Source organism: Euprymna scolopes, chromosome 39 (assembly GCF_053919585.1).
Source record: "Euprymna scolopes isolate OS-2025 chromosome 39, ASM5391958v1, whole genome shotgun sequence".
Taxonomy (NCBI): Eukaryota; Metazoa; Mollusca; class Cephalopoda; order Sepiida; family Sepiolidae; genus Euprymna; species Euprymna scolopes.
In genome coordinates this window covers 40,348,246-40,366,970 of record NC_136520.1, presented here as the reverse complement: position 1 = coordinate 40,366,970, position 18,725 = coordinate 40,348,246, and the positions used below count along the sequence as shown (strand labels likewise).

The window sequence follows — 18,725 nt, the reverse complement described above, 5'->3', positions numbered from 1 at the left end:
ATAAAAGTTTTTTATGCTACCAGATTTTATATCTTTAAATATTTGCTCATGGCGCTTGGTTTCGTTGGTTTTGTAGAGGATTTCGGGGGAGGGGACTTTGTAAAATCTTTTTCGAGTTTTTAAAATACAATAAGATCAATGTTTGGTGCATTTTAGGTCAGGAATTTGATATCTTCAGACACCAGATTGAAAAATGGATGAAAGACGTTTTCTTGTTAAATCGGATCGTGTGAATTATCTAAAAAAAAATCTAAAACTTATTTTCAATAAACTCTGGCATTTTTTACAGTATTGTTTCTATAAGTGGATATTACATCAAGATGTTCCAACATTAGTCCATTAGACATAATTTAGCTGCACTAAATTCATTCAAAACTTCTGATTCTCAACTTTTATACATTCATGACAACTGAATTCGTTTAACTTTTTTCGTTTCCTTTTTTTCATTTCCTCGTTTTCTTTCGTTTCCATTATTTTTTTTTTCTTTAATTCTTTTTCGTTTTGTTTCGTTTTCAATCTTCATTTCATTAGTTTGGTTTAATTTCCTCGTTTCTCTTCCTTCGTTTACCTTTTTTCGTTTTAATTTTCCGTTTCCTTTTTTCTTCCTACGTTTCTTTTTTCCGATTTCTTTTATCGTTTCCTTTTTCCGTTTCCTTTTTTCTTCTTACGCTTTCTTTTTTTAATTCCTTTTTTCGTTTCCTTTTTCCGTTTTCTTTTTCCGTTTCCTTTTTCCGTGTCTCTTTTTTCCGTTTTCTCTTTCCGTTTCTTTTTGTCCGTTTCCTTTTTTCATTTCCTTTTTTCCGTTTCTGTTTTTTCCGCTTTCTTTATCGTTTGCCCCTTTTCGTTTCCCTTTTTCCATTTTTGTTTTCCAGTTTCCTTTTTCCTTTGCCTTTTTTCGTTTCCCTTTTTTCATTTCCTTTTTTCCGTTTCTTTTTTTCGTTTCCCTTTTTTCATTTCCTTTTTTACGTTTCCGTTTTTCGCTTCCATTTTTTGTTTCCTTTTTGCCGTTTCCATTTTTTCGTTTCCTTTCTTTAGTTGACTTTTTTTGTTTACTTTTTCCGTTTTCTTTACCGTTTCCATTTTTTGTTTCCTTTTCCGTTTCTTTTCTGGAGTTTCCTTTCTTTTGTTCCCCTATTTTCGTTTCTTTTCTCATACGACACTTCTTTCGTTCCCCCCCCTTTTTTATTTTCCCTACTTTCGTTTCCTTTTCGTCATCACCCTTTTTCCATTTTTCCGTTTATCATCTTTCGTTTCTACTCTTTCCTTTCCCTTTTGTTGACTGTCTTTTCGTTTCCCTTTTTATTTCCTGCCTTCCGTTTCCCTTTTGTTATCTCCCTTGTTTCGAATCTAAAATTAAATGCGTCAAATGATAGAAATTCTGCGTAATTTGAAATTTTATTTTTGGCTCCATAAAGTGAATTACTCGTTCTCTTTGAATACCAAGACAAGAAACAGCTGAAGCAAGTTGGAGGTCCTCTGCAGATTCCCACGTTCGACAGAAAAATTCCTGAATTGGATCAGAAGATTCCCGAATTAAACAAGATACACCTGAAGAAGGTCGGAGGTTACATCGACTGAAACGTTGTGAAAATAGCACTCAAGATGAGAACAGTAGTCTGAAGAACCCAAATAATATAAAGATACGTTCATTCAAGCAATGAAAATGCTTTCAAAACCGATTGAACGACCGAGTCTACAAAAGATGAAATAGTGCAGGGAGGAGGGATATATTAAATTTGTTCGATTCTCACGCGTGTAAAAATGCTTGAACAAATATAAAGTCAGATACATCACCAGTTTTATTTATACAACGTTTCAGTCGATGTAACTTCCAATCTTCTTCAGTTGCATCATGTCGAACTCAGAAATATAAAGTTAGGTATGTGCATATCATTATAAATTTTAGCATACAGCTACTGGGCTTAAGGATGGGTAATGTGAATTATATTAACTTTTATGTATTTTATCCAAAGAGGGAAAAAAGGAATTAAAGCCACCCCCCCACCCCCGCAAAACTTCAGACTTCTTTTTTTTTTTTTTTTTTTTGTGCAATTTTAATAATTTCAAATTTTAGATATTAATTAATAAATATTCCATAAATTATACGTTTTTGCGTGTACACTAGGGTTCTTATGAAGCACAATATGGGCACAACCTCCTATTTTAAAATTCAGATATTTCAGATTTGCATTAAATTTGCATCCACCAATGAAGCAAGATTTCCTGAATTTCAGTTTCTTCTTAAGACCGCTTAAGCTTAAACCATAAATTTTAGACATTTTCTAGAATCAAAATCATGTAATGGATTTTTATCAAAATTGGAATAAGGATTCTAGACATACGGTTTAGTTGTGCCATATCTTGATTTTAGTCTTTGTATAGGGGGGGGCATAAAATGGTGCAAAATTGTTCTGTTTAGGCAATTGTTTTGGGTTTGTTTGTTTTTTACCTGTCCTGGAACGAGTATTCTTCTAGTATCACTGTAATTTTAATCATTATTTGACGGACATTTTCTCCAATCAAGAAAATATTTTCTGCTTTTTTTTTTTCTTTTTTTTTTTTCTTGTTTTTTTTTTCTTTTTTTTTTCTTTTTTTTTGACATAAAATCTTCTGGGAATTCTTCACAACTAATTCTGTCGACGGATAAAAGATTGTGAGAAATCAAGAAAAACAGATCAGTTCTATGCGTCCAACGAATTTTCCGAATTGAAGCGTGACCTACCAACAAAAGGGTTATTTAACATAAATGATCGAAGAAAAGTCTTTTCAAACGTAAGCGTGACAGACCAACGAAAATGTCTATTTTAGAACTTAAACATGACACACCGAAAACTCCTTCCAAACTGAAGCTTTACAGATCAACGAAATTGCTATTTCAAACGCGACAGCCCAAAAAATACTTTCAATCTTAATCGTGAATATCACAAAAAAAATGACAGACCCCAAAAAATGCTATTCAGGCTTAAACATGACAGATCAAAAAATACTTTCAATCTTACCCGTGACATATCACGAAAAAAAGACTATTTACAAACTTACTTATGACAGACCTCCCCTCCCCCCCCCAAAAAAAAATGCTATTTCAGGCTTAAACATGACAGACCAAAAAATACTTTCAATCTTAACCGTGACATATCACAAAAAAAAAACTATTTACAAACTTATTTATTTATATCAGGGTTAAACGTGACAGACCAGACAAGTCGTAAACCTGTTTAAACAAATTAAAAAAAAAAATAAAAGATGCGTCCATTAAATAATTAATAACAATAATAATGCTATTTCAAACTTTATTGTAAATCAATTTGGATGTTCACAGTTTTCCAGGACCTTTCACCCACCGAAAACAAGCGAGTTAGTTTCTCGGTACTGGTGGCGATTAGTAATGTAAAAAAAAAAAGACTGGATGGAGTTCGTGAGCAGAAAAGAAGAGGAAGAACATTCTTCAATATAGTTGCCATGTCGGGGACAAAACAAACGTAAGAAGTGGACATCTCTAATAAAACAAAAATGAATGGAACCAGAGTTCATTTATATCACGTTGCTAATTAGACCTTAGATTGATGCGTATCATACTTAGGCAGGGAACACGTACTTGGTTCATCCAAACACGCATAAGTTAGCAGTGTGTATCCGCCTTCTTTTGAATAGTGCAGAACACAACATCTTTCTATCACATCTGATTTTGACTTTAAGCTGATGTTTAAGTGTGAAATCAGATTGTAATCAGAAGACGGTCATAAAAATCTTTTACGAAAGAGTGAAATGGTGTAGAGGAGAAGTATATTAAATTTGTTTGATTCGTACGTGCGTAAACATGCTTGGACAAGACTAAAGTTAAGTGTTATTTTCACAACCATTCGGTTTTCAACCTTGTTCAATTGTATCTTGTCGATCTCTGGAATCTTTCTGTCGAACTCGGGAATTTGCATGGAATTCCAAACAAAACTCTTTATTTAATCCATAAGGGTAGCATGTTCTTGTTCTGTCAGCCATGACTGAGTAGAAGTTCTAAGTAATGTGCAGTTTTTTTCCTCCCATGGCGTGGCATAGTAGATAAAGTAATTAGTAAAATTCAGTTACACTCTTCTGGAGATTGAAGGTTCAATCCTCAACGTGGGCGGCACTCCAAAAAATACATTTGCGAATTACTTAGGACTTTTACCCAGTCATGAATGGCGGAACGTGGAACTTTGTAAAGATTCTTGAGTTCGGCGGAAAGATATTTATGAGTTAGATCGAAAGATTCCCAAATTCAACAAGATATATCAGAAGAAGGTCGGAGGTTATAGCGACCGAAACGTTGTACAAAAAAAAAAAACGAGAAGAGTAGTCTGAAGAATTCAAATAATCCAAAGATATGTTCATTAAAGCAATGGTCGAGTCCTTCTATTATAGAGATACATGGACGTATCTCTAAAATAAATTCAAAGAAAAACAAAACATTTTAAAAAAGCGATCTTCGGAGTTGGATTTCTGAAATTGAAACGAAATCGCATTAACGAAGAAAAACTTGGCTCCATATCCCCCCCCCCAACGTAATGTCCTTGGGGAACGAAATTAAAGATTTTATAAAACTGTCCGTGGCAGGTTCAAATCTCGGTAGAATTAATCGAAAACTTGCAGACAAGATAATTAACGGATAGTTGCAAGGCAGTAATCGGGTTTTACTTGGGAATATCCTGTCCCGTAAAAGTCGAAATGAAAAATTGCTTAAAACGAAATCGATTCTCGTAAAAGAAATAATCAATTATATTTTCTAAGTGAATAACAAAGAATTCATTTCTTGATATATTTTACGAGGTTCCTTAATATACGGCATAATCGCGTTAACACACCGGTTCTCGTGAGATCACCGAAGTTAAGCAACGGCGAGCATGGTTAGTAACAGATGGGTGACCATTTGGAAATTCTAGGCGCTGTATGTGCTCTCTGCTTATCACGGCATTTGTTTCCACTCGTACACGCACTTCATTTGCCTCTGGTACTTAACAATGTCGACTCAGATGTGTGATTGGAGATTGTGCACCTCCTGCCAATAAGATTTTCACGCGCAGGCACCCCTTCATTAGTAACCATAGTCTGTCAAAGACTGACGGAGCCCTTCAATAAGTTTCCAGACTTTTTTTCGTATGGGCACTTTTATTGATATTACACACATGAAACTCTAGTCCCCTTTCATGTCAACCATAGACCATATATCCCCAGAGTAGGAGATATTGCCTGAGAGAATGATATCGTAACCACAGTTGATATATCTCCAGAGAAGGAGATAATGCCTGGGAGAATGGTTTCATAAAAACAGAACAGTTACTGCATGAACACACACTCATTTACCCACTAAGTCCTAAAGAAGAAAACAATGCCTGGGAGGATGGTTTAATGACAACAGAGACTCCATTATTCACCTCCAAAGACGGATATAAGGCCTGGGAGGACGGTATCATGACCATAGAACAGATACTACACAATCACACTCAGAAAAATAAATATTAGAGGAGATAATGTTTGGGAAGATAGTATTATGATGAACGAATATATACAAGGTGTCTTCAATAAGTTTCCAGACTTTTTCCACGGGCACTTTTATTGATAGAATACACATGAAACTCGAGTCCCCTTTAAAGTAATCTTCTCCGGCTGCAATGCATTTGTTGTACCGTTCTAACAATCCTGGAAGGCCCCATAGAAGTCCTCTTGTGTGACCCTGTCAGTGACCCTCGTCATAGCCTCTTTTATCTCAATTGTCTCATAATGACAGCCTCTAAGGTTTTCCTTAAGCTTAGGAAATAACCAAAAGTCACAGGAAGTAAGGTCTGAACTTATAGGGAGGGTGAAGAAATGCCTAGATGCCCATCTTGGTCAAACTGTCAGTGACAAGGATGGACTTGTGGACTGGTGCATTGTCTTGGTGGAAATGCCACTGACCCAATTTGAAGAATTGCTGGCTTCTTCCGATGAAATCTCACCCTGAACTTCCCTAAAACCTTTACATAGTATTCGTTGTTGACTGTCTGTCCAGTGGGAACCCAGTTCATGTAGATCATGCCCGTGCTGACAAAAAAAAGGGATCATCGTAAGTTTCTGAAGGGATTTGTTCTGTTTGGCCTTATTGGGTCTGAGAGAGCCAACATGTTTCCACTGAGAACTCTCTCTCTCTTGGTGTCGGGTCATAGCAGTCGATCCAGCTTTCATCGCAGGTCACCAATTGATCAGCTCGACATTCTCCCTGCTATCATGACAACGTCTTTCTTTCTGAGTTTCTCAGAGTATCTTTGGGACGAACCGTGCAAATTTTCTGCATCTTCAGTTCTTCGCAAATAACTGACATCAAATTGTGCACTTATTGTCTCTATAGACACATGACGGTCCTTATCCATGAAATTCTTTATTTGGCCAATCAACTCTGGTGTTCTGACTTTCTTACTCCTCCTACACCTCTCATCATTCCTCACAGACTCCCTGCCTTCCTTGAATCTCTTATGCCACTCAAAAACTGATGCTCGATTCATGCAAGATGATCCAAAAGCAGTCTGTAGCACTCCATACGTTTCTGTGGCAATTTTTCCAAGTTCTAAACAGAATTTTATTGCATATCGTTCTTCTAAAGTGTCCACACGTCCAAATTGTATTTTTGAAATTCACTAGCTAGGACAATCAGGCGTAGGGTGTATTCCAATTCCTGGTATAACATCTAAAACCAAACTCCTATCCTTACATCATCAACGCTCTGATCCCCATCTGGCATCAATTGAAATGGATGGCTCTCGTCTAAGAGAAGCCCCATGTTTTGACAAGTTTCTGGGCTTGACCTTTACTCTTGATCTGAAACGGAACACGTACATCAAGTCTGTTGCCAAGGTCACTGGAAAGATGGTGGGATCCTTCTACTGCTCCAGAAGATATCTCACTACTGATGCAATTCTCTATCTATATAAAAGCCAAGTACACCCAAGGATGGAATACTGCTTCCATATCTGGGCAGGAGCTGCTAAAAACAGCCTATCCTGCCTTGACAGAGTACAAAATAGACTTCGTGACTTAGTGGGGATGCCCTTTTCTCTTCCCTGCAACCTCTCTCCCACAGAAGAGACGTTGCGAGCCTACCTTTGTTTTATCGTTATTTCCATGGCAGGTGCTCGTCTGAGCTCCAATCTCTCGTCCTCCCTCGCCAATCTTTCACAAGGAGCACCCGTCTAGCTGAAACCACTGTCAAAAATTTTCCCCACTCTTTATCTGTGCCTAAATCAGAACGTAGATTCTATGAACAAAGCTTCTTTCTTAGAACAGCACGCCTGTGGAACTCTGTTCCGTCTGCCTGCTTCCCACCTAACTACAACCTGGATGTCTTCAAGTTCAATATAAACAAATTCCTGATGAACCGCCCCCCCCCCTTAAGTAGACACTTTATTAAATCTTCACACTAACGTACTGTACATGCAATAACCCTTATCCCTGAGTGGCTTCCGGGCCTTGATAAGTGGTGACCACCTTGTAAAAAAAAAAAAAAGATGCCCAGCAATAACATACTGAATTTTCAAGAATCTACGGCGATTTTAATTGTCGTACAAAGAAAGTCTGAAACCTTATTGAAGGTACCTCGTATTTCTTTTTTTTTTTTTTTTGTATCCTTTTGAGATAAGAAATCATAATTTGTGTATTTTTTTTTTTTGCGGACGGTTATCTTTTTCTTTCATAGTTGTTGTTTCATCACGTTTTGGCCAACTCATCCTTTGGCCTTCTTCAAAACGTGGTGAGAAAGCAACAACAACAACAACTATGGAAGGCAGTAATTACTGGGGATACATTTTACAAAACTCAGCATCCCTATCCCGTCGCAGTTAATCATATGAAGAAGGCCAGAGGATGAGTTGGCCGAAACGTGGTAAAATAACAACCATGAAGATGAGGATAACATTCCACAAAAAAAAAAAAAAAATTAATATCAGTGAGGGGCTTTGTCCGCCAACCTTTTATGCTTCAATTTGAAATATAATTTTAATTAGATTAAACAGACGTGTTTTATTTTACATACGTCCATGTATCTCCACATTAGGTTTTGTCGGTCGGTCAGCTTCTCAAGTGCGGTTGCTGAATTGTTGCACTGAAGTTTGAAACAATACTTTTGTCCGTCTGTTAAGCTTAAGTTTGAAAAACATTTTCATGGGCCTGTCACGGTGACGCTTGGATTTTGAAATAATATTTTTATGCTATGTCTCCAAATCTTTTAGATGAGGATCGATAATTCATATTATTGTGTATTATTATATTATTATATTATATTATATCATATTATATTATATTATATTATGGTCCTGGATATGACCTTAAACTATATCAAGTGGTGAGGCCCCAGCTTGCGGGCTTTGGGGAGTGTGGAACCACCCTTTAATTACCATTGCTCCCAGGTCCACTCTGACCCGGAGTGGTAGTACCTGTTAGGGTCCCAACTATGGGTTGAATAGAAACTGATTTGAAAACAACAAATATATTCTATTAAAAAGTTTTCTTCCGAATCTTTGGATTCGGCATTAAATAAGCCGAAAAGGGTTGATATGCCGTAAAACAAAAACAACCAACCAACCAATTACATTATATTCTATTATTATATTATATTATATTATATTATTATATATTATTATATTATATTATATTATATTATCATATTATATTATTATATTATTATATTATTACAACCTGCAGCAAGGATTTTATTTCAAATAAAATCAAATAAAAAAGACTGGGGAGAGGGCGCCTAGCTTTGCCCAGGCATAAAATATGCTTAAATATGATATTTTAATTTGTCTAGATTTTATATATATTATTATAGATAGTGTTGGAACTATTAGTCAAAAGCAGAATCGAGAATCAGAAAAATTGGAAGATTTGGGGGTATCGGAATCGGTATTGGAATCGGAAAAATTGGTGCCTATTTTCCGATGCCAAAACGATTCTTTTGATTATCTATTTTTATTTGATTTTGTGTAAAACAAAATCTTCCATTGCTGGTAATAATGATAAAATAATAAATATTTATTGATTTCAAATTAGCAGTAAAACTAAAATCGATAGATCATCTTCCACGCATGTATTTTGTACGTTTAGGAAAATATCTGCATATTTAACAAGTTTTTTTTTAATGAAAATCGGGGAAAATAACAATCTTATGGTTAAATAATTAGAGATTTATAAAGAATCGAAAATCGGAATTGGTAATTGTATCGGAATCAGGAAAAACAATGGAATCGTCCCATCACTAATTATAGTCGTAGTTTCAAAAGTAAAAAAAAAATTACTTGGGTTCCATCAGCTAGAATCGAAACCAAAACTGCAGCATACATAGCTGGTGACATCACCACTGTACCAACGTGACACACATATGAACTGATTAAAAATTAAAAATAAACTAAGATAAATGTACAAAATGTTTAATGATTTTCAATTTTGACCCCTTAAAAACTGTTTTAATCAGCTAAAAATGCATAAAAGAACGGTTCGTAAAAAATCCAATCATTTGAGGCCCCTATCACCGTTCTGCGACTCTTAGTTTCGGAGAAGATAGAGTTTAAAAATATGGAGACAGACAGACAGACAGACATATAGCCGTTTATATATTAGATAATTAAAACAATTGTTTTTGGCATTGGAAAATATGTACAATTTTTTTCCAATACCGATTCCAATACCCCAAAAAATTCTGATTTTTCCGATTCCCGATTGTGATTGTGATTAATCGACTTAACACACACACACATATATATATATATATATATATATATATATATATATATATATATATATATATATATATATATTCAAGCAGGGATACCCCACATTGTCTGGGATTGAAAGTTGATGAATGAATATTTCACACTTCCATATTTTTATTGTAATTGAAATCAATGAAATCGCCCATTTTTCAATCAAATCAATTCGAAATAAAATCAATTGATTCACTTGCTCTAATTGGTGCACCAGGAGGAAGCTTCAGATGTCTCTCCGCTTAGTCCATAATACATTGCAGTCTACATAGCACTGTAGAGAACTTACTGTTGACTTTATAAAATCAGTTTTTTATATAACGGCTTAAATTAAAGTTTAAAATGCAAAAGTCTAGTATCATGCCTCCTATTGTGCTCTTAAACAGAAACATTCATTTCAAACGCGCCACTGTTCTAAAAGCGTACTGTTGATTTTATATGCCAGGCCTTTCTGCTTGTGCGATGATAAACTTTCCCGAATGCATTTGTGCTGTTAGGCTGTATAAGGAATCACGTTTGTCAAAATCACCTGTACCTTTTTTCATTGGATTATTTCGATTGTCAATACTTATCAAAGACATTTCAATACAAAACACTGCCAGTCATACAGTGTTTATCGATATATTTTTTTAAAAGAAAAATGGCGGCGTGCTCGGTGTTGAATATGGTAAGTTTGGGAAAATGAGTTCAAACTAAATAATTATACAAAATACTGTTAGAAACCCACCGAAAATATGTCCGCCTTTGTCACGGTAACATATATCGAGTGAGTTTCTAACAGCATTTTGTATAATTATTAAGTTTGAACTCATTTTCCCAAACTTACCGTATTCAACGATAAACACTGGTCCTGGACATGACCTTAAACTATATCCAGTGGTGAGGCCCCAGCTTGCGGGCTTTGGGGAGTGTGGAGCCACCCTTTAATTGCCATTGCTCCCAGGTCCACACTGACCCGGAGTGTTAGTACCTGTTAGGGTCCCAACTATGGGTTGAATAGAAACCGACTTGAAAACAACAAATATATTATATTGAAAGATTTTTCTTTCAAAATCTTTGGATTCGGCATTAAATAACCTGAAAAGGGTTGATATACCGTAAACAACAACAACAACAACAACGATAAACACTGTATGATTTTCTAAAAATTCTACGTTTTAAAGTGAGTGAAACCACTAAAAACTTTTCCAGTTAGGTAGAAGAGTAACCTATCTTGCCTTTGATGACATTTATATATTTGATTTTTTACCAATTTTTCGAATCTATGTGTACAGTAACACACACCTGACAGACCTATAAATCTTTTTCAAAGAAAATAATTTAAAAAAATAAAAAATAGATCGCTCAAACTAAAACCCCAAGTCAAAATACTGTCGGAATTCATCCTGCTTCCAGATAAATTCGACGCTAGAGTAACTAAGCTGAAAAAAAAAGCATGAAACAAAATAGGGGGAGAGGGTAAAGAATAAAATATAAATGTCTTGCTTTGAAACGAAGAAGAAATTTTATTTACAATAAGTTGCAAATTTTTCCCTTTGCGGGCATTAAACTTAAGAAACGCCAAGGTAACATATTATGAAAAAAGTAACATGTAATGAAAAAAATAAACAACACTGGTTCTTATAAAGAAGTTGGGTGTATCCATTAACGAATACAACAATAATGTACAAAATAGTAGTATCTCCTAATCACACTCGCATATGAAACTAATTTTTAGGAGCGTACTCACAATTGAAAGCCAGTCAGGCACGTGCCTTTTTCTTTTTTTTTTTTTGTTTAAAGTTCTTTTAGAATTTTCCTTCCCTCCATGTTGCATGCAAACCGTAGAGACACACATGTATTACAGGAGCAAGACCTCGTCGCTTGTCCGGATAGGAAATTCCATAATTCCTTGTCACATAAAAAGGTATTTTCTTTAAATTCCACTCCTTGTAAAATAAATACGCGCAAAACCGCAGCCACGTAGTTAATTTTCAGAAGTCTGTCCTCGTCACAGCTGGGTATTAATTTCTTGCCGGGTTTACTTCTTTGAAGGAGGCTCTTCAAAATTCCATTTTCAGTGCCAGGCAATGAACACGTTCACTCTCCACGTCAGCAGAATTTCAAAAGAGGACGAAATACGCGCTGAACTCGTGACGTCATTACAGAGCTAGCATATCTCTTTTCTCCAAATTAAAGGGAGTTTCGTACAAACCGAAAATACACGGAACTAAAAATCATAATGGATACAAAACACAAAAAATCATATATAAGAACCAGATAAAAAATAATAAACGTAAACAGGGGGTGGTGCACCATTATTGGTACAAAAAAAAATTCCAACAACACTAAAATGAAGCCCTCTCCAAAAGTTCGGAAAACCAAAAAGATTCATACCTTCTGCAACAACCACCAACGTTATAATCTGTATAAAACTTATAAAAACACTGTGCTTTAATATTAATCGTGTTTATATGTATTCAAATTATTTTCTAAAACTTTTTTTTTTTTGCTTTTCTAGGCTTGACATTGAAATAAAAACGTCTTTGATAAAATAGGTAAGTGTCTTTTTCTTTTCTTTTTCTTTTTTTTTCGTTTATATTGTTGTTGCAACAACATTATGTCGATTTTATGTTTTGAAAATTGATTTCAGACATTGGTGCTTCTGGGTTTGTATTAATGTACACATAGGTTCGAAAAATTGTATTGGAAAATTAAAGATGGCGGCCGATTCTCTCTTTAACACGGTAAGTTCAGGAAAAGGTGTTATAAATAATAAACTAGACAAAATACTATTAAAAACCACCGAATATATGTCAAGTTATGTCACGGTAACATATATTGAGCGAATTTCTAACAGTATTTTGTCTAGTTTATTATTTATTACACCTTTTTCCAAACTTACCATGTTAAAGAGAGAATCAGCCGCCATCTTGAATTTTCCAATACATCGGTAAACACTGTATGGTTTTCGAGCTGAATAAACATGTTAAATTGAATAAAAACACGAAAATTATATCCAGTTTGGTAGAAAAGTAACTTATGTTGCCTTTGATAACATTTATTTGTTATATATTTGTTTTTTGACAACTTTTTCGAATCTATGTGTACAGTAATACAAACCCGTGCTTCTTAAAAAAACATGGACAAGTGAAATATCGCAGTTAAGTATCAGGAAAAAATATGGCGCTTTTTGCCATAACTCGGGCCAAAGACCAAAGTGTCACTTCAATTTCTTGTTCTCTGTCAGTGGAGGAGAAATCCTTCAGGACTGAGACAATTTTTATTTTAGCTCTTTTTCTCAACGTTAAAAAACGACCCTGATGTCTACCTCTGTCCAGTTAGGAGGCATTGTAAATTGGAAATCGTTATTAATCTAAGGGAGATAATTCCATTTCACTAAGAGATTCGTTGTTTTTTTTTTTGTTTTGTTTTTGTCTTCAGTTTTTTCTGGGTTTGTTTGTTTGTTTTGTTTGTTTATTTTTTCATACGAGAATTTATGACAATTTCAATTTATGAATTTATGACAACTTCGAGGAATTGTAATTTTTATAAAAAGTTAAATATTAAAATAAAAAATGAAGAATGAAAACCTTACAAAATAAAGGAAAGGTGTAACTACTTTTTTTTTTGGTGTATGTTAAGAAAAAAGTCGACAGATCGATCTTTTTTTAAATATGTCGTTTTAAGTAAAAACAATTGTACTTAGTTGTCATATCGAAAATATTAATATATCCAAAAATTACGAAAATTCATCGAGTAGAAAATATATATTTATAGCTAAAAGTAATTCTTAAATTAAAATTTGAGAATTGCATTTTCTCTAGATGTAAACGCCTTGAGGATTTCGAATACAGGGGACATACTTATCTCCCTTTACGACACTTTTATGGCGAACTTTTTTAAAGACGATAGCGATGGACTTCTTTTTTTTTTTTTCTTTTTTTTTTGTTGAAAATACAATAGCAGTTTTTTTTTCTCCGGTGAATTGGCGTAATTTTTTGGGTGTATTACTATTTTCGACATGAAAATAAAGTACGTAATATTGTTTTTACTTAAAACGACATATTTCAAAAAATCGATCTGTCGATTCTTTTTTAACGAGCCCTTTGGGGGGGGGGGGTACGCAGTTTATGACATTCATAGTTAACTTTACAAAAACGAAGCTGCGACTATTTTATGGTATGCTTTTATTCATTGTTTTTAAGGTTAGCATTTATGTTCTTTTTTAATGAAAAAAAAAATAGTCACGTCTTGCGCTTCTTCCAGATTTTCACAATTGCGTTTGTTTAAGCGCCTCAAATTCTCGTATGTAAAAAAAAAAAAAAAAAAATGAACGGATCTTTTAGTAAAATAAAATTATCTCCCCTTAGATCAATGACGCACCCAAAATTATAGAGTAGAGTTTTTATTTAAAAAAAAAAAAAACTGGCAGGGAGACCCGACTTTTCCTGGGATTGAATGATAATCAACGAATGTTTTAAACACCCATATTTTTATTGCCATCGAAATCGATGAAATCGTTAATTTTTTTCAATCCAATCGATTTGTTACCTGCTCTAGTTCGCACTGATTAGCCCACAATACATTGTAGTCTGCCTTGCTTGCACTGTAGAGAACTTATTATCGATTTTATAAAATTATTTCTTCCTATATAATAGATTGAATTAAAGTTTAAAATGCAAAAGTCAAGTATCATGCTTCAGTTATGCTTTAAACAGAAACATTCGAACGCGCCCCTGTCATATCAAAGAACCTACTATTGATTTTATATGTCTGGCCTTTCGGCTTGTGTGGTAATCAAACTTCCTAAATGCACTTGTGATGTAAGGCTGTGTAAGCTGTTAACTTTAGTCAAAATCGCTTGTTCCTTCTTTCATCGGATTTTTTCGATTATCGATCATCGATACTTATCGAAGACGTTCTGATACAAAACATACTTAAGACAACTGACAGATACAGAAAAATAAAAACATGTGAAATTTCATAAAAATCGGCTCGGCCGTTTCGAAGTCCATAGGGAACTAACACACACACACACACACACACACACACACACACACACACACAAAGTTTATTTTATATAATAGTAGGGACAGAGATAAAAATCAATGTTTTTTATTTATTTATTTATTTTATTTTATTTCATCAATTTCGTATATTGGCGCCGGCCAACTTCTTTGTGAATTTGAATCAGGTCACCCTCCTCCACCAATCAAACAAATGTTAACCATCGTGATTCTTTGTAATTATTTCAATTCTTTATGTGTAGTAATATAAATGTCAACTCTGATAAAATCTATTTGTTTTCAAGTTCATAGTCGGATTTCACTCGCTCCAGGAGGTAGTTAAAAAATTTTAGACACCTTAAGCAATAATTGCTCTTACAACATTTTACAGCAAAGGTGCCCGCAAAGCAGGTACCTGAGCTGAGCGTACAACAAAGTCCCGTACGAAGCGCAGGTATTTTGCTAGTACATAATAATATTTTCGAATGTTAAATTTAAGGTAAATAAATAAAATACTTCCTGTTTATTCAGTTTTTTCTGTGATTGTTTACATTGACATTTTAAACCAACGCATTTCAGGTGAAAATATTATTGTCATTGCGAAATTAGTATGACTTTCAAAATTGCGAAAAATGATTCAAAAGATGATGTATTTCGGTGCTTGTTAAGATAGAGTCGACAGATCGTTTTTTTTTTTTTCAATATATCGTTTTAAGCAAAAAAAAAAAAAAAAAAAAAAAAAAAACACTTACTTAAATTGTTATGTCGAAAATAGTAATACATCCAAAAAATTACGAAAATTCATCGAGTAGAAAATTATTTATAGTTAAAAGTAATTTTTAGGGAGAATTGGAATAAATGGTATTTTCCCTACATGTGAACACCTTAAAGATTGCGAATACCTGGGAATACTCATCTCTCTTTTCGTCACTTTAATGGCCGACGTTTTGTTATAGCCGATAGCGATAGTTTATATATATATATATATATATATATATATATATATATATATATATATATATATATATATATATATATATATATATATATATATATATATATATATATATATATATATAAACGCTGAAGCAGTTGTTCTACTGGATGAATTTTCGTAATTTCTGGATATATTACTATTTTCGACACGACAATTATGTAAATACTGTTGCTTCGGCTTAAAACTACATATTAAAAAAAAATCGAGCTGTCGACTCTATCTTAATTAGCACCTGTATTTTAATCGCGGGCCCTTAATTTGTCAAGTTAAGTCAGAATTATCTCCCTTGTTTATCGTATTAAATTGGTCACACCACTCTTTTACATTAAAACATACAATAAAACTTGATAATTCGATCCATTTTATTTTTATTTATAATTATTTTCCTACGGGGTCATTTTTTTTAACTTTTGGAATTTGTACTAAGTTCGGCCTGAAAGTGCATAATAATGCATTAAGATAAAGTCGACAAAATTTAGGAACGGGCAATTTTATGGCTGTTTCTTCGGTAGGGGTTCAATCGCATGGTTTTGAACGCCGGTTAATCATAATTTTTTTTTCTTTTTTAATTTTTGATTACTTTTTATTGTGTTTGAAAAAATTATAGTTTAAAGTTAATTTCTCCGGGGAAAAAAAAGCGTGTGAAATAAAAAATACATGTAATAATTTTATCTCAAATCTGAAAAACCCTAGATTTCACGTAAAAATTCATTATAACAAAGATCGTGTTTACATTTTTCTGGCAAGAAAAATATAAGTTTTCTGGAATTATTTCCAAGTTATTAAGTTAAAGTCTTAATATAATGAATTAATATAATAAACGTACTTAACTTTTGCTAAAAAAAGTAATAATTATCCAAAAATGTTACACTGGTAGGAACGAGACTTGTTTATTGTATAAAAAAAAAACTCTGGCGGCAAAATTCAAATATGTATGGAAGGACAAATTAGACATAACTTATTTCTTTATTTAACATTATTCCGGCATACCGATCGACTTTTTTTTTTTTTTTTTTTTTTTTTTTTTAGTCGTAGACTCCCTTCCTTCATTTAAAAATGCATAAAAGTTAATTAAATTCATTAATTATACTACTGAACTGACAATTTATTAATCGAAAAAAAAAAGTTAGCACCATTATTTATTAATATTAATACAGAATTACAATTGGTTACGAAAACAATTTATAATCATTGAAAAAATTACACACTAAAAAAAATAGACTTACGTTAAAATTTATCAGAATGTTTACGTGAAATTTAAAGTTGATAAACACAAACAGGCGGGTTGTTGAAGAGAGAAGGAGATTAGGCAAAACAGACTGGTTTTCTTTTCAAGTCTGCACATCCGTACTTACCGACATGGAACATTCGTATCATTTTTACGATTTTTTTAATTAAATTATTTTTCTATGTTCCTGATTTTCAATTTAATTTTTTTACTTAATTTTCCAAGATTATATGAACATTATCTTACGTTGATGATTCACGCGTGCAATGGAAATATTAGAATTTTAAATGTAAAGACTACGTTAAAAATGTAAGCGTAAAAAAAAGTAGAAATAATTTTTGCAATTATAATTTTTTGTGTGAAAATGTTAAATAAACAATGCTTAATTCAATGATAATATTAGTAGTTCGAGAAATTAATTTTTCTTCGAGTTATATCGATTTCCTTAATACGGACTTCAGGGGCTTTTTTTCGAAATGTTCCTATAAAAATATTTTTTTTTATTGTTACAAATTACGATGCTTTATTTGTATAAAAAAGCAAAAATAAATTCTTGCGTTTTTTTATTTACTACTGAAAACCATAACTTTAGTAAAGGTAATTTTGTTTAAACAAAAGAATACATTTCCACTAAGATGTAAATAAAAATAATTAGTTCATTATATTCCGCGATCATTATTATTTCATTAAAATTGATTAATTTCCTGATTTTTCGTGAATTTGTAACTAAGAGTATGTGTATCAGAATTTAACTAAGGGTAGGTGTATCAGAATTTTTGTAGGAATTTTTGACACACCTAATACGAAACTGCGAATAAAATATTAAAAAAAAAACTTGTAATTTCTCTTTTAAAAATAGGTTGTTTATTTTCTTTATGGATTATACTTCCAAAATAAACTATTAAAGTTGTTTTAAAAGTAATAGAAATATTTTTTTTTTAACAGTAATGAAATTAATTGAATTTTACGAGCTTAGTATTTTTCAATTTTTAAACTTTAAAAATCTATTAAAATTTTTATATTGATTCAATTTTTACAATATTTTCAGGGTCAATGTGAAATTTTATGCTCTTTTCAATAAACCGAATATAATATTTTAAACAAACGTTTTTTTTTTTTATTCAAGCCCCCCCCCCTCCATTTTCAAGTGTCTATTAAAAAGTAAATAATTAATTTACTCACCAAAGTTTTATATATCACAAATTGAAGATAAAACATCAATAAATAATATATTCAAATTTAAAACAAAAAGTAGTGTTTTTAGAAATTTACCTGTAAAGTCCGAAGTTTAAAACTTTAAAAAAAAAAACACGTTGTTTGTTTTTTCTTTTTTTTTTAATGTAACCTTGGTCCTTGCTCCTTTAATTGAAAAATAAATTATGGCTTGAATTACATTTTTCGAGTAGTTATAAGCTTGGAAAGACAGGGGGTTGAATTAATTCACGCCTCCTATTTTGAAATGTCTATTAAAAAGTAAACAATTAATTTACTCACCAAAGTGTTATATATCACAAATTGAAGATGAAAGATCAATAAATAATATATTCAAATTTAAAACAAAAAAAAGTAATGTTTTTTAGAAATTTACCTGTAAAGTTCGAAGTTTAAAACCATTTGAAAAAAAACACGTTGTTTGTTTTTTTGTTTGTTTGTTTTTTTTAATGTAACCTTGGTCCTTGCTCCTTTAATTGAAAAAAATAATTAGGGCTTGAATTAGATTTTTCGAGGAGTTATAAGCTTGGAAAGACGGG

General features: G+C 32.7%; 1 protein-coding gene across 6 annotated transcripts in view; it reads left to right on the top strand.

The window, feature by feature from the left end:
• Positions 1-18,725, top strand: part of LOC145263773 (fibroblast growth factor receptor 1-like) — a 389,904-nt gene that overhangs the window by 337,870 nt on the left and 33,309 nt on the right. For all 6 annotated transcript variants that reach the window (XM_080120820.1, XM_080120823.1, XM_080120824.1 and 3 more), the window contains one exon: positions 12,262-12,298. The gene's annotated coding sequence lies outside the window, so the exon portion shown is untranslated. The remainder of the gene's footprint in view (positions 1-12,261; positions 12,299-18,725) is intronic.